We start from the raw sequence: 13,549 nt of genomic DNA, 5'->3' as shown, positions 1-13,549 counted from the left end.
GAGTGGTAATCTTGGAACCTCCTGACTCAGAGTACTGCTACCTTCTCACTGCCATAGGAATGCAGCTAGTTGACAGCTGGCTTCAAGACATGCTTCCCTGTGAGAGCTGAGGACAGGGCAGAACCCTCCCGCATGCTGCCTGACTGTAGGAGTAGCTGCTAACATCCTTATGTTAGTGGCTGGGAGAGGTTGCAGGAAAAGCATGTGTGAGCACTGGGCCTGAACTCCCGTGTATCTGAGTTGAATACAGCGATTTCCAACGACTTTCCTCAACCAGAGTGTAGCTAGGTTCCAAATCCCATGTACGAGCGGGTAGCAGACATCTGCCTCCCATGCATAACACTTCTGAGAGTTGACCTTATGGCCTGTACCTCCACATCCAGCCTGCTGGTACCCTTGGCTTGTAAAAGGCCTAGGCTCGCTCTTTGACGGAATTGCTGGGAGAGGTAATTGGAATCTCCCGGCCCACATGACGAGTGCCTCCAAGCTCAATTCACGATTTCCCAGTAATTCTTGTGGTAGACAGGTGCTACATACTAAGTTCCATATGTGAGAAGGTAGCTGAACGCCTTGTCCAAAAGCATCTTACTTCTGAGAGTTGAGCACACCCTCAGTCACTCACACTTCCACACTGCCTGCAGAGTGAGTTTCACACGTCTTCACCAGAGACGATTGCCAGAGGCTTCTGAGTACAAGTTAACAAGGCAGACCTAGAGGGTATCTCCAGGTGCAGTAGAGTGGTAATCTTGGAACCTCCTGACTCAGAGTACTGCTACCTTCTCACTGCCATAGGAATGCAGCTAGTTGACAGCTAGCTGGCTTCAAGACATGCTTCCCTGAGAGAGCTGAGGACAGGGCAGAACCCTCCCGCATGCTGCCTGACTGTAGGAGTAGCTGCTATCACCCTAATGTTAGTGGCTGGGAGAGGTTGCGGGAAAAGCATGTGTGCGCACTTGGCCTGAACTCCCGTGTATCTGAGTTGAATACAGCGATTTTTAACGGCTTTCCTCAACCAGAGTGTAGCTAGGTTCCAAATCCCATGTACGAGCGGGTAGCAGACATCTGCCTCCCATGCATACACACTTCTGAGAGTTGAGCTTATGGCCTGTACCTCCACATCCAGCCTGCTGGTACCCTTGGCTTCTAAAAGGCCTAGGCTCGCTGTTTGACGGAAGTGCTGGGAGAGGTATTTGGAATCTCCCGGCACACAAGACGAGTGCCTCCAAGCTCAATTCACGATTTCCCAGTAATTCTTGTGGTAGACAGGTGCTACATACTAAGTTCCATATGTGAGATGGTAGCTGAACGCCTTGTCCAAAACCATCTTACTTCTGAGAGTTGAGCCCACCCTCAGTCCCTCACAGTTCCACACTGCCTGCAGAGTGAGTTTCGCAGGTCTTCACCAGAGACGATTGCCAGAGGCTTCTGAGTACAAGTTAACAATGCAGACCTGGAGGGTATCTCCAGGTGCAGTAGAGTGGTAATCTTGGAACCTCCTGACTCAGAGTACTGCTACCTTCTCACTGCCATAGGAATGCAGCTAGTTGACAGCTGGCTTCAAGACATGCTTCCCTGTGAGAGCTGAGGACAGGGCAGAACCCTCCCGCATCCTGCCTGACTGTAGGAGTAGCTGCTAACATCCTTATGTTAGTGGCTGGGAGAGGTTGCGGGAAAAGCATGTGTGAGCACTGGGCCTGAACTCCCGTGTATCTGAGTTGAATACAGCGATTTCCAATGGCCTTCTTCAATCACAGTGTAGGTAGGTTCCAACTCCCATGTCCGAGTGGGTAGCAGACATCTGCCTCCCATGCATACACACTTCTGAGAGTTGAGCTTATGGCCTGTACCTCCACATCCAGCCTGCTGGTACCCTTGGCTTCTAAAAGGCCTAGGCTCGCTGTTTGACGGAAGTGCTGGGAGATGTAATTGGAATCACCCGACACACAAGACTAGTGCCTCCAAGCTCAGTTCAGCGATTTCCAGTAATTCCTGTGGTAGACTGGTGCTACATACTAAGTTCCATACTTGAGAGGGTAGCTGAACGCCTTGTCCAAAACCATCTTACTTCTGAGAGTTGAGCTCAGCCTCAGTCCCTCACAGTTCCACACTGCCTGCCGAGTAAGTTTCGTAGGTCTTCAGCAGAGACGTTTGCCAGAGGCTTCTGAGACGCAGGGCAACAATGCAGACCAGGAGGGTATCCCCAGGTGCAGTAGATTGGTAATCTTGGAACCTCCTGACTCAGAATACTGCTACCTTCTCACTGCCATAGGAATGCAGCTAGTTGACAGCTGGCTTCAAGACATGCTTCCCTGTGAGAGCTGAGGACAGGGCAGAACCCTCCCGCATGCTGCCTGACTGTAGGAGTAGCTGCTAACATCCTAATGTTAGTGGCTGGGAGAGGTTGCGGGAAAAGCATGTGTGAGCACTGGGCCTGAACTCCCGTGTATCTGAGTTGAATACAGCGATTTCCAATGACTTTCCTCAACCAGAGTGTAGTTAGGTTCCAAATCCCATGTACGAGCGGGTAGCAGACATCTGCCTCCCATGCATACACACTTCTGAGAGTAGAGCTTATGGCCTGTACCTCCACATCCAGCCTGCTGGTACCCTTGGCTTCTAAAAGGCCTAGGCTCGCTGTTTGACAGAAGTGCTGGGAGAGGTAATTGTAATCTCCCGGCACACAAGACGAGTGCCTCCAAGCTCAATTCACGATTTCCCAGTAATTCTTGTGGTAGACAGGTGCTACATACTAAGTTCCATATGTGAGAAGGTAGCTGAACGCCTTGTCCAAAAGCATCTTACTTCTGAGAGTTGAGCACCCCCTCAGTCCCTCACACTTCCACACTGCCTGCAGAGTGAGTTTCACACGTCTTCACCAGAGACGATTGCCAGAGGCTTCTGAGTACAAGTTAACAATGCAGACCTGGAGGGTATCTCCAGGTGCAGTAGAGTGGTAATCTTGGAACCTCCTGACTCAGAGTACTGCTACCTTCTCACTGCCATAGGAATGCAGCTAGTTGACAGCTGGCTTCAAGACATGCTTCCCTGTGAGAACTGAGGACAGGACAGAACCCTCCCGCATCCTGCCTGACTGTAGGAGTAGCTGCTAACATCCTAATGTTAGTGGCTGGGAGAGGTTGCCGGAAAAGCATGTGTGAGCACTGGGAATGAACTCCCGTGTATCTGAGTTGAATACAGCGATTTCCAATGGCCTTCTTCAATCACAGTGTAGCTAGGTTCCAACTCCCATATCCGAGTGGGTAGCAGACATCTGCCTCCCATGCATACACACTTCTGAGAGTTGAGCTTATGGCCTGTACCTCCACATCCAGCCTGCTGGTACCCTTGGCTTCTAAGAGGCCTAGGCTCGCTGTTTGCCGGAAGTGCTGGGAGAGGTAATTGGAATCACCCGGCACACAAGACTAGTGCCTCCAAGCTCAGTTCAGCGATTTCCTAGTAATTCCTGTGGTAGACTGGTGGTACATACTAAGTTCCATACGTGAGAGGTAGCTGAACGCCTTGTCCAAAACCATCTTACTTCTGAGAGTTGAGCTCAGGCTCAGTCCCTCACAGTTCCACAATGCCTGCAGAGTGAGTTTCGCAGGTCTTCAGCAGAGACGTTTGCCAGAGGTTTCTGAGACTCAGGATAACAATGCAGACCTGGAGGGTATCCCCAGGTGCAGTCGACTGGTAATCTTGGAACCTCCTGACTCAGAATACTGCTACCTTCTCACTGCCATAGGAATGCAGCTAGTTGACAGATAGCTGGCTTCAAGACATGATTCCCTGTCAGAGCTGAGGAGAGGGCAGAACCCTCCCGCATGCTGCCTGACTGTAGGAGTAGCTGCTAACATCCTAATGTTAGTGGCTGGGAGAGGTTGCGGGAAAAGCATGTGTGAGCACTGGGCCTGAACTCCCGTGTATCTGAGTTGAATACAGCGATTTCCAACGGCTTTCCTCAACCAGAGTGTAGCTAGTTTCCAAATCCCATGTACGAGCGGGTAGCAGACATCTGCCTCCCATGCATACACACTTCTGAGAGTTGAGCTTATGGCCTGTACCTCCACATCCAGCCTGCTGGTACCCTTGGCTTCTAAAAGGCCTAGGCTCGCTGTTTGACGGAAGTGCTGGGAGAGGTAATTGGAATCTCCCGGCACACAAGACGAGTGCCTCCAAGCTCAATTCACGATTTCCCAGTAATTCATGTGGTAGACAGGTGCTACATACTAAGTTCCATATGTGAGATGGTAGCTGAACGCCTTGTCCAAAAGCATCTTACTTCTGAGAGTTGAGCCCACCCTTAGTCCTCACAGTTCCACACTGCCTGCAGAGTGAGTTTCACACGTCTTCACCAGAGACGATTGCCAGAGGCTTCTGAGTACAAGTTAACAATGCAGACCTGGAGGGTATCTCCAGGTGCAGTAGAGTGGTAATCTTGGAACCTCCTGACTCAGAGTACTGCTACCTTCTCACTGCCATTGGAATGCAGCTAGTTGACAGCTGGCTTCAAGACATGCTTCCCTGTGAGAGCTGAGGACAGGGCAGAACTCTCCCGCATCCTGCCTGACTGTAGGAGTAGCTGCTAACATCCTTATGTTAGTGGCTGGGAGAGGTTGCGGGAAAAGCATGTGTGAGCACTGGGCCTGAACTCCCGTGTATCTGAGTTGAATACAGCGATTTCCAATGGCCTTCTTCAATCACAGTGTAGCTAGGTTCCAACTCCCATGTCCGAGTGGGTAGCAGACATCTGCCTCCCATGCATACACACTTCTGAGAGTTGAGCTTATGGCCTCTACCTCCACATCCAGGATGCTGGTACCCTTGGGTTCTAAAAGGCCTAGGCTCGCTGTTTGACGGAAGTGCTGGGAGAGGTAATTGGAATCTCCCGGCACACAAGACGAGTGCCTCCAAGCTCAATTCACGATTTCCCAGTAATTCTTGTTGTAGACAGGTGCTACATACTAAGTTCCATATGTGAGATGGTAGCTGAACGCCTTGTCCAAAAGCATCTTACTTCTGAGAGTTGAGCCCACCCTCAGTCCCTCACAGTTCCACACTGCCTGCAGAGTGAGTTTCGCAGGTCTTCAGCAGAGACGTTTGCCAGAGGCTTCTGAGACGCAGGGTAACAATGCAGACCTGGAGGGTATCCCCATGTGCAGTCGACTGGTAATCTTGGAACCTCCTGACTCAGAATACTGCTACCTTCTCACTGCCATAGGAATGCAGCTAGTTGACAGCTAGCTGGCTTCAAGACATGCTTCCCTGTGAGAGCTGAGGACAGGGCAGAACCCTCCCGCATGCTGCCTGACTGTAGGAGTAGCTGCTAACATCCTAATGTTAGTGGCTGGGAGAGGTTGCGGGAAAAGCATGTGTGAGCACTGGGCCTGAACTCCCGTGTATCTGAGTTGAATACAGCGATTTCCAATGGCTTTCCTCAACCAGAGTGTAGCTAGGTTCCAAATCCCATGTACGAGCGGGTAGCAGACATCTGCCTCCCGTGCATACACACTTCTGAGAGTTGAGCTTATGGCCTGTACCTCCACATCCAGCCAGCTGGTACCCTTGGCTTCTAAAAGTCCTAGGCTCGCTGTTTGACGGAAGTGCTGGGAGAGGTAATTGGAATCTCCCGGCACACAAGACTAGTGCCTCCAAGCTCAATTCACGATTTCCCAGTAATTCTTGTGGTAGACAGGTGCTACATACTAAGTTCCATATGTGAGATGGTAGCTGAACGCCTTGTCCAAAAGCATCTTACTTCTGAGAGTTGAGCCCACCCTCAGTCCTCACAGTTCCACACTGCCTGCAGATTGAGTTTCACACGTCTTCACCAGAGACGATTGCCAGAGGTTTCTGAGTACAAGTTAACAATGCAGACCTGGAGGGTATCTCCAGGTGCAGTAGAGTGGTAATCTTGGAACCTCCTGACTCAGAGTACTGCTACCTTCTCACTGCCATAGGAATGCAGCTAGTTGACAGCTGGCTTCAAGACATGCTTCCCTGTGAGAGCTGAGGACAGGGCAGAACCCTCCCGCATCCTGCCTGACTGTAGGAGTAGCTGCTAACATCCTTATGTTAGTGGTTGGGAGAGGTTGCGGGAAAAGCATGTGTGAGCACTGGGCCTGAACTCCCGTGTATCTGAGTTGAATACAGCGATTTCCAATGGCCTTCTTCAATCACAGTGTAGCTAGGTTCCAACTCCCATGTCCGAGAGGGTAGCAGACATCTGCCTCCCATGCATACACACTTCTGAGAGTTGAGCTTATGGCCTGTACCTCCACATCCAGCCTGCTGGTACCCTTGGCTTCTAAAAGGCCTAGGCTCGCTGTTTGACGGAAGTGCTGGGAGAGGTAATTGGAATCACCCCGCACACAAGACTAGTGCCTCCAAGCTCAGTTCAGCGATTTCCTAGTAATTCCTGTGGAAGACTGGTGCTACATACTAAGTTCCATACGTGAGAGGGTAGCTGAACCCCTTGTCCAAAACCATCTTACTTCTGAGAGTTGAGCTCAGCCTCAGTCCCTCACAGTTCCACACTGCCTGCCGAGTAAGTTTCGCAGGTCTTCAGCAGAGACGTTTGCCAGAGGCTTCTGAGAAGCAGGGGAACAATGCAGACCTGGAGGGTATCCCCAGGTGAAGTCGACTGGTAATCTTGTAACCTCCTGACTCAGAATACTGCTACCTTCTCACTGCCATACGAATGCAGCTAGTTGACAGCTTGCTTCAAGACATGCTTCCCTGTGAGAGCTGATTACAGGGCAGTACCCTCCCGCATGCTGCCTGACTGTAGGAGTAGCTGCAAACATCCTAATATTAGTGGCTGGGAGAGGTTGCCGGAAAAGCATGTGTGAGCACTGGGACTGAACTCCCGTGTATCTGAGTTGAATACAGCGATTTCCAATCGCCTTCTTCAATCAGAGTGTAGCTAGGTTCCAACTCCCATGTCCGAGTGGGTAGCAGACATCTGCCTCCCATGCATACACACTTCTGAGAGTTGAGCTTATGGCCTGTACCTCCACATCCAGCCTGCTGGTACCCTTGGCTTCTAAGAGGCCTAGGCTCGCTGTTTGCCGGAAGTGCTGGGAGAGGTAATTGGAATCACCCGGCACACAAGACTAGTGCCTCCAAGCTCAGTTCAGCGATTTCCTAGTAATTCCTGTGGTAGACTGGTGGTACATACTAAGTTCCATACGTGAGAGGTAGCTGAACGCCTTGTCCAAAACCATCTTACTTCTGAGAGTTGAGCTCAGGCTCAGTCCCTCACAGTTCCACAATGCCTGCAGAGTGCGTTTCGCAGGTCTTCAGCAGAGACGTTTGCCAGAGGCTTCTGAGACGCAGGATAACAATGCAGACCTGGAGGGTATCCCCAGGTGCAGTCGACTGGTAATCTTGGAACCTCCTGACTCAGAATACTGCTACCTTCTCACTGCCATAGGAATGCAGCTAGTTGACAGATAGCTGGCTTCAAGACATGCTTCCCTGTCAGAGCTGAGGAGAGGGCAGAACCCTCCCGCATGCTGCCTGACTGTAGGAGTAGCTGCTAACATCCTAATGTTAGTGGCTGGGAGAAGTTGCGGGAAAAGCATGTGTGAGCACTGGGCCTGAACTCCCGTGTATCTGAGTTGAATACAGCGATTTCCAACGGCTTTCCTCAACCAGAGTGTAGCTAGGTTCCAAATCCCATGTAGGAGCGGGTAGCAGACATCTGCCTCCCATGCATACACACTTCTGAGAGTTGAGCTTATGGCCTGTACCTCCACATCCAGCCTGCTGGTACCCTTGGCTTCTAAAAGGCCTAGGCTCGCTGTTTGACGGAAGTGCTGGGAGAGGTAATTGGAATCTCCCGGCACACAAGACGAGTGCCTCCAAGCTCAATTCACGATTTCCCAGTAATTCATGTGGTAGACAGGTGCTACATACTAAGTTCCATATGTGAGATGGTAGCTGAACGCCTTGTCCAAAAGCATCTTACTTCTGAGAGTTGCGCCCACCGTTAGTCCTCACAGTTCCACACTGCCTGCAGAGTGAGTTTCACACGTCTTCACCAGAGACGATTGCCAGAGGCTTCTGAGTACAAGTTAACAATGCAGACCTGGAGGGTATCTCCAGGTGCAGTAGAGTGGTAATCCTGGACCCTCCTGACTCAGAGTACTGCTACCTTCTCACTGCCATAGGAATGCAGCTAGTTGACAGCTGGCTTCAAGACATGCTTCCCTGTGAGAGCTGAGGACAGGGCAGAACTCTCCCGCATCCTGCCTGACTGTAGGAGTAGCTGCTAACATCCTTATGTTAGTGGCTGGGAGAGGTTGCGGGAAAAGCATGTGTGAGCACTGGGCCTGAACTCCCGTGTATCTGAGTTGAATACAGCGATTTCCAATGGCCTTCTTCAATCACAGTGTAGCTAGGTTCCAACTCCCAAATCCGAGTGGGTAGCAGACATCTGCCTCCCATGCATACACACTTCTGAGAGTTGAGCTTATGGCCTCTACCTCCACATCCAGCCTGCTGGTACACTGGGGTTCTAAAAGGCCTAGGCTCGCTGTTTGACGGAAGTGCTGGGAGAGGTAATTGGAATCTCCCGGCACACAAGGCGAGTGCCTCCAAGCTCAATTCACGATTTCCCAGTAATTCTTGTTGTAGACAGGTGCTACATACTAAGTTCCATATGTGAGATGGTAGCTGAACGCCTTGTCCAAAAGCATCTTACTTCTGAGAGTTGAGCCCACCCTCAGTCCCTCACAGTTCCACACTGCCTGCAGAGTGAGTTTCGCAGGTCTTCAGCAGAGACGTTTGCCAGAGGCTTCTGAGACGCAGGATAACAATGCAGACCTGGAGGGTATCCCCATGTGCAGTCGACCGGTAATCTTGGAACCTCCTGACTCAGAATACTGCTACCTTCTCACTGCCATAGGAATGCAGCTAGTTGACAGCTAGCTGGCTTCAAGACATGCTTCCCTGTGAGAGCTGAGGACAGGGCAGAACCCTCCCGCATGCTGCCTGACTGTAGGAGTAGCTGCTAACATCCTAATGTTAGTGGCTGGGAGAGGTTGCGGGAAAAGCATGTGTGAGCACTGGGCCTGAACTCCCGTGTATCTGAGTTGAATACAGCGATTTCCAATGGCTTTCCTCAACCAGAGTTTAGCTAGGTTCCAAATCCCATGTACGAGCGGGTAGCAGACATCTGCCTCCCGTGCATACACACTTCTGAGAGTTGAGCTTATGGCCTGTACCACCACATCCAGCCAGCTGGTACCCTTGGCTTCTAAAAGGCCTAGGCTCGCTGTTTGACGGAAGTGCTGGGAGAGGTAATTGGAATCTCCCGGCACACTAGACGAGTGCCTCCAAGCTCAATTCACGATTTCCCAGTAATTCTTGTGGTAGACAGGTGCTACATACTAAGTTCCATATGTGAGATGGTAGCTTAACGCCTTGTCCAAAAGCATCTTACTTCTGAGAGTTGAGCCCACCCTCAGTCCTCACAGTTCCACACTGCCTGCAGAGTGAGTTTCACACGTCTTCACCAGAGACGATTGCCAGAGGTTTCTGAGTACAAGTTAACAATGCAGACCTGGAGGGTATCTCCAGGTGCAGTAGAGTGGTAATCTTGGAACCTCCTGACTCAGAGTACTGCTACCTTCTCACTGCCATAGGAATGCAGCTAGTTGACAGCTGGCTTCAAGACACGCTTCCCTGTGAGAGCTGAGGACAGGGCAGAACCCTCCCGCATCCTGCCTGACTGTAGGAGTAGCTGCTAACATCCTAATGTTAGTGGCTGGGAGAGGTTGCGGGAAAAGCATGTGTGAGCACTGGGCCTGAACTCCCGTGTATCTGAGTTGAATACAGCGATTTCCAATGGCCTTCTTCAATCACAGTGTAGCTAGGTTCCAACTCCCATGTCCGAGTGGGTAGCAGACATCTGCCTCCCATGCATAACACTTCTGAGAGTTGACCTTATGGCCTGTACCTCCACATCCAGCCTGCTGGTACCCTTGGCTTGTAAAAGGCCTAGGCTCGCTCTTTGACGGAATTGCTGGGAGAGGTAATTGGAATCTCCCGGCCCACATGACCAGTGCCTCCAAGCTCAATTCACGATTTCCCAGTAATTCTTGTGGTAGACAGGTGCTACATACTAAGTTCCATATGTGAGAAGGTAGCTGAACGCCTTGTCCAAAAGCATCTTACTTCTGAGAGTTGAGCACACCCTCAGTCACTCACACTTCCACACTGCCTGCAGAGTGAGTTTCACACGTCTTCACCAGAGACGATTGCCAGAGGCTTCTGAGTACAAGTTAACAAGGCAGACCTAGAGGGTATCTCCAGGTGCAGTAGAGTGGTAATCTTGGAACCTCCTGACTCAGAGTACTGCTACCTTCTCACTGCCATAGGAATGCAGCTAGTTGACAGCTAGCTGGCTTCAAGACATGCTTCCCTGAGAGAGCTGAGGACAGGGCAGAACCCTCCCGCATGCTGCCTGACTGTAGGAGTAGCTGCTATCACCCTAATGTTAGTGGCTGGGAGAGGTTGCGGGAAAAGCATGTGTGTGCACTTGGCCTGAACTCCCGTGTATCTGAGTTGAATACAGCGATTTTTAACGGCTTTCCTCAACCAGAGTGTAGCTAGGTTCCAAATCCCATGTACGAGCGGGTAGCAGACATCTGCCTCCCATGCATACACACTTCTGAGAGTTGAGCTTATGGCCTGTACCTCCACATCCAGCCTGCTGGTACCCTTGGCTTCTAAAAGGCCTAGGCTCGCTGTTTGACGGAAGTGCTGGGAGAGGTATTTGGAATCTCCCGGCACACAAGACGAGTGCCTCCAAGCTCAATTCACGATTTCCCAGTAATTCTTGTGGTAGACAGGTGCTACATACTAAGTTCCATATGTGAGATGGTAGCTGAACGCCTTGTCCAAAACCATCTTACTTCTGAGAGTTGAGCCCACCCTCAGTCCCTCACAGTTCCACACTGCCTGCAGAGTGAGTTTCGCAGGTCTTCACCAGAGACGATTGCCAGAGGCTTCTGAGTACAAGTTAACAATGCAGACCTGGAGGGTATCTCCAGGTGCAGTAGAGTGGTAATCTTGGAACCTCCTGACTCAGAGTACTGCTACCTTCTCACTGCCATAGGAATGCAGCTAGTTGACAGCTGGCTTCAAGACATGCTTCCCTGTGAGAGCTGAGGACAGGGCAGAACCCTCCCGCATCCTGCCTGACTGTAGGAGTAGCTGCTAACATCCTTATGTTAGTGGCTGGGAGAGGTTGCGGGAAAACCATGTCTGAGCACTGGGCCTGAACTCCCGTGTATCTGAGTTGAATACAGCGATTTCCAATGGCCTTCTTCAATCACAGTGTAGCTAGGTTCCAACTCCCATGTCCGAGTGGGTAGCAGACATCTGCCTCCCATGCATACACACTTCTGAGAGTTGAGCTTATGGCCTGTACCTCCACATCCAGCCTGCTGGTACCCTTGGCTTCTAAAAGGCCTAGGCTCGCTGTTTGACGGAAGTGCTGGGAGAGGTAATTGGAATCACCCGGCACACAAGACTAGTGCCTCCAAGCTGAGTTCAGCGAGTTCCTAGTAATTCCTGTGGTAGACTGGTGCTACATACTAAGTTCCATACGTGAGAGGGTAGCTGAACGCCTTGTCCAAAACCATCTTACTTTGAGAGTTGAGCTCAGCCTCAGTACCTCACAGTTCCACACTGCCTACCAGGTGAGTTTCGCAATTCTTCAACAGAGATGTTTGCCAGAGGCTTCTGAGACGCAGGGTAACAATGCAGACCTGGAGGGTATCCCCAGGTGCAGTAGACTGGTAATCTTGGAACCTCCTGACTCAGAATACTGCTACCTTCTCACTGCCATAGTAATGCAGCTAGTTGACAGCTGGCTTCAAGACATGCTTCCCGGTGAGAGCTGAGGAGAGGGCAGAACCCTCCCGCATGCGGCCTGACTGTAGGAGTAGCTGCTAACATCCTAATGTTAGTGGCTGGGAGAGGTTGCGGGAAAAGCATGTGTGAGCACTGAGCCTGAACTCCCGTGTATCTGAGTTGAATACAGCGATTTCCAACGACATTCCTCAACCAGAGTGTAGCTAGGTTCCAAATCCCATGTACGAGCGGGTAGCAGACATATGCCTCCCATGCATACACACTTCTGAGAGTTGAGCTTATGGCCTGTACCTCCACATCCAGCCTGCTGGTACCCTTGGCTTCTAAAAGGCCTAGGCTCCCTGTTTGACGGAAGTGCTGGGAGAGGTAATTGGAATCTCCCGGCACACAAGACGAGTGCCTCCAAGCTCAATTTACGATTTCCCAGTAATTCTTGTGGTAGACAGGTGCTACATACTAAGTTCCATACGTGAGAAGGTAGCTGAACGCCTTGTCCAAAAGCATCTTACTTCTGAGAGTTGAGCCCACCCTCAGTCCCTCACAGTTCCACACTGCCTGCAGAGTGAGTTTCACACGTCTTCACCAGAGACGATTGCCAGAGGCTTCTGAGTACAAGTTAACAATGCAGACCTGGAGGGTATCTCCAGGTGCAGTAGAGTGGTAATCTTGGAACCTCCTGACTCAGAGTACTGCTACCTTCTCACTGCCATAGGAATGCAGCTAGTTGACAGCTGGCTTCAAGACATGCTTCCCTGTGAGAGCTGAGGACAGGGCAGAACCCTCCCGCATGCTGCCTGACTGTAGGAGTAGCTGCTAACATCCTTATGTTAGTGGCTGGGAGAGGTTGCGGGAAAAGCATGTGTGAGCACTGGGCCTGAACTCCCGTGTATCTGAGTTGAATACAGCGATTTCCAATGGCCTTCTTCAATCACAGTGTAGCTAGGTTCCAACTCCCATGTCCGAGTGGGTAGCAGACATCTGCCTCCCATGCATACACACTTCTGAGTGTTGAGCTTATGGCCTGTACCTCCACATCCAGCCTGCTGGTACCCTTGGCTTCTAAATGCCTAGGCTCGCTGTTTGACGGAAGTGCTGGGAGAGGTAATTGGAATCACCCGGCACAAAAGACTAGTGCCTCCAAGCTGAGGTCAGCGATTTCCTAGTAATTCCTGTGGTAGACTGGTGCAACATACTAAGTTCCATACGTGAGAGGGTAGCTGAACGCCTTGTTCAAAACCATCTTACTTTGAGAGTTGAGCTCAGCCTCAGTACCTCACAGTTCCACACTGCCTGCTGAGTGAGTTTCGCAATTCTTCAACAGAGACGTTTGCCAGAGGCTTCTGAGACGCAGGGTAACAATGCAGACCTGGAGGGTATCCGCAGGTGCAGTAGACTGGTAATCTTGGAACCTCCTGACTCAGAATACTGCTACCTTCTCACTGCCATAGGAATGCAGCTAGTTGACAGCTGGCTTCAAGACATGCTTCCCTGTGAGAGCTGAGGAGAGGGCAGAACCCTCCCGCATGCTGCCTGACTGTAGGAGTAGCTGCTAACATCCTATGTTAGTGGCTGGGAGAGGTTGCGGGAAAAGCATGTGTGAGCACTGGGCCTGAACTCCCGTGTATCTGAGTTGAATACAGCGATTTCCAACGACTTTCCTCAACCA

This window comes from Canis aureus, chromosome 7, assembly GCF_053574225.1.
Source record: "Canis aureus isolate CA01 chromosome 7, VMU_Caureus_v.1.0, whole genome shotgun sequence".
NCBI lineage: Eukaryota > Metazoa > Chordata > Mammalia > Carnivora > Canidae > Canis > Canis aureus.
The sequence above is the reverse complement of the archived record's forward strand: the minus strand, read 5'-3'. Positions refer to the sequence as shown.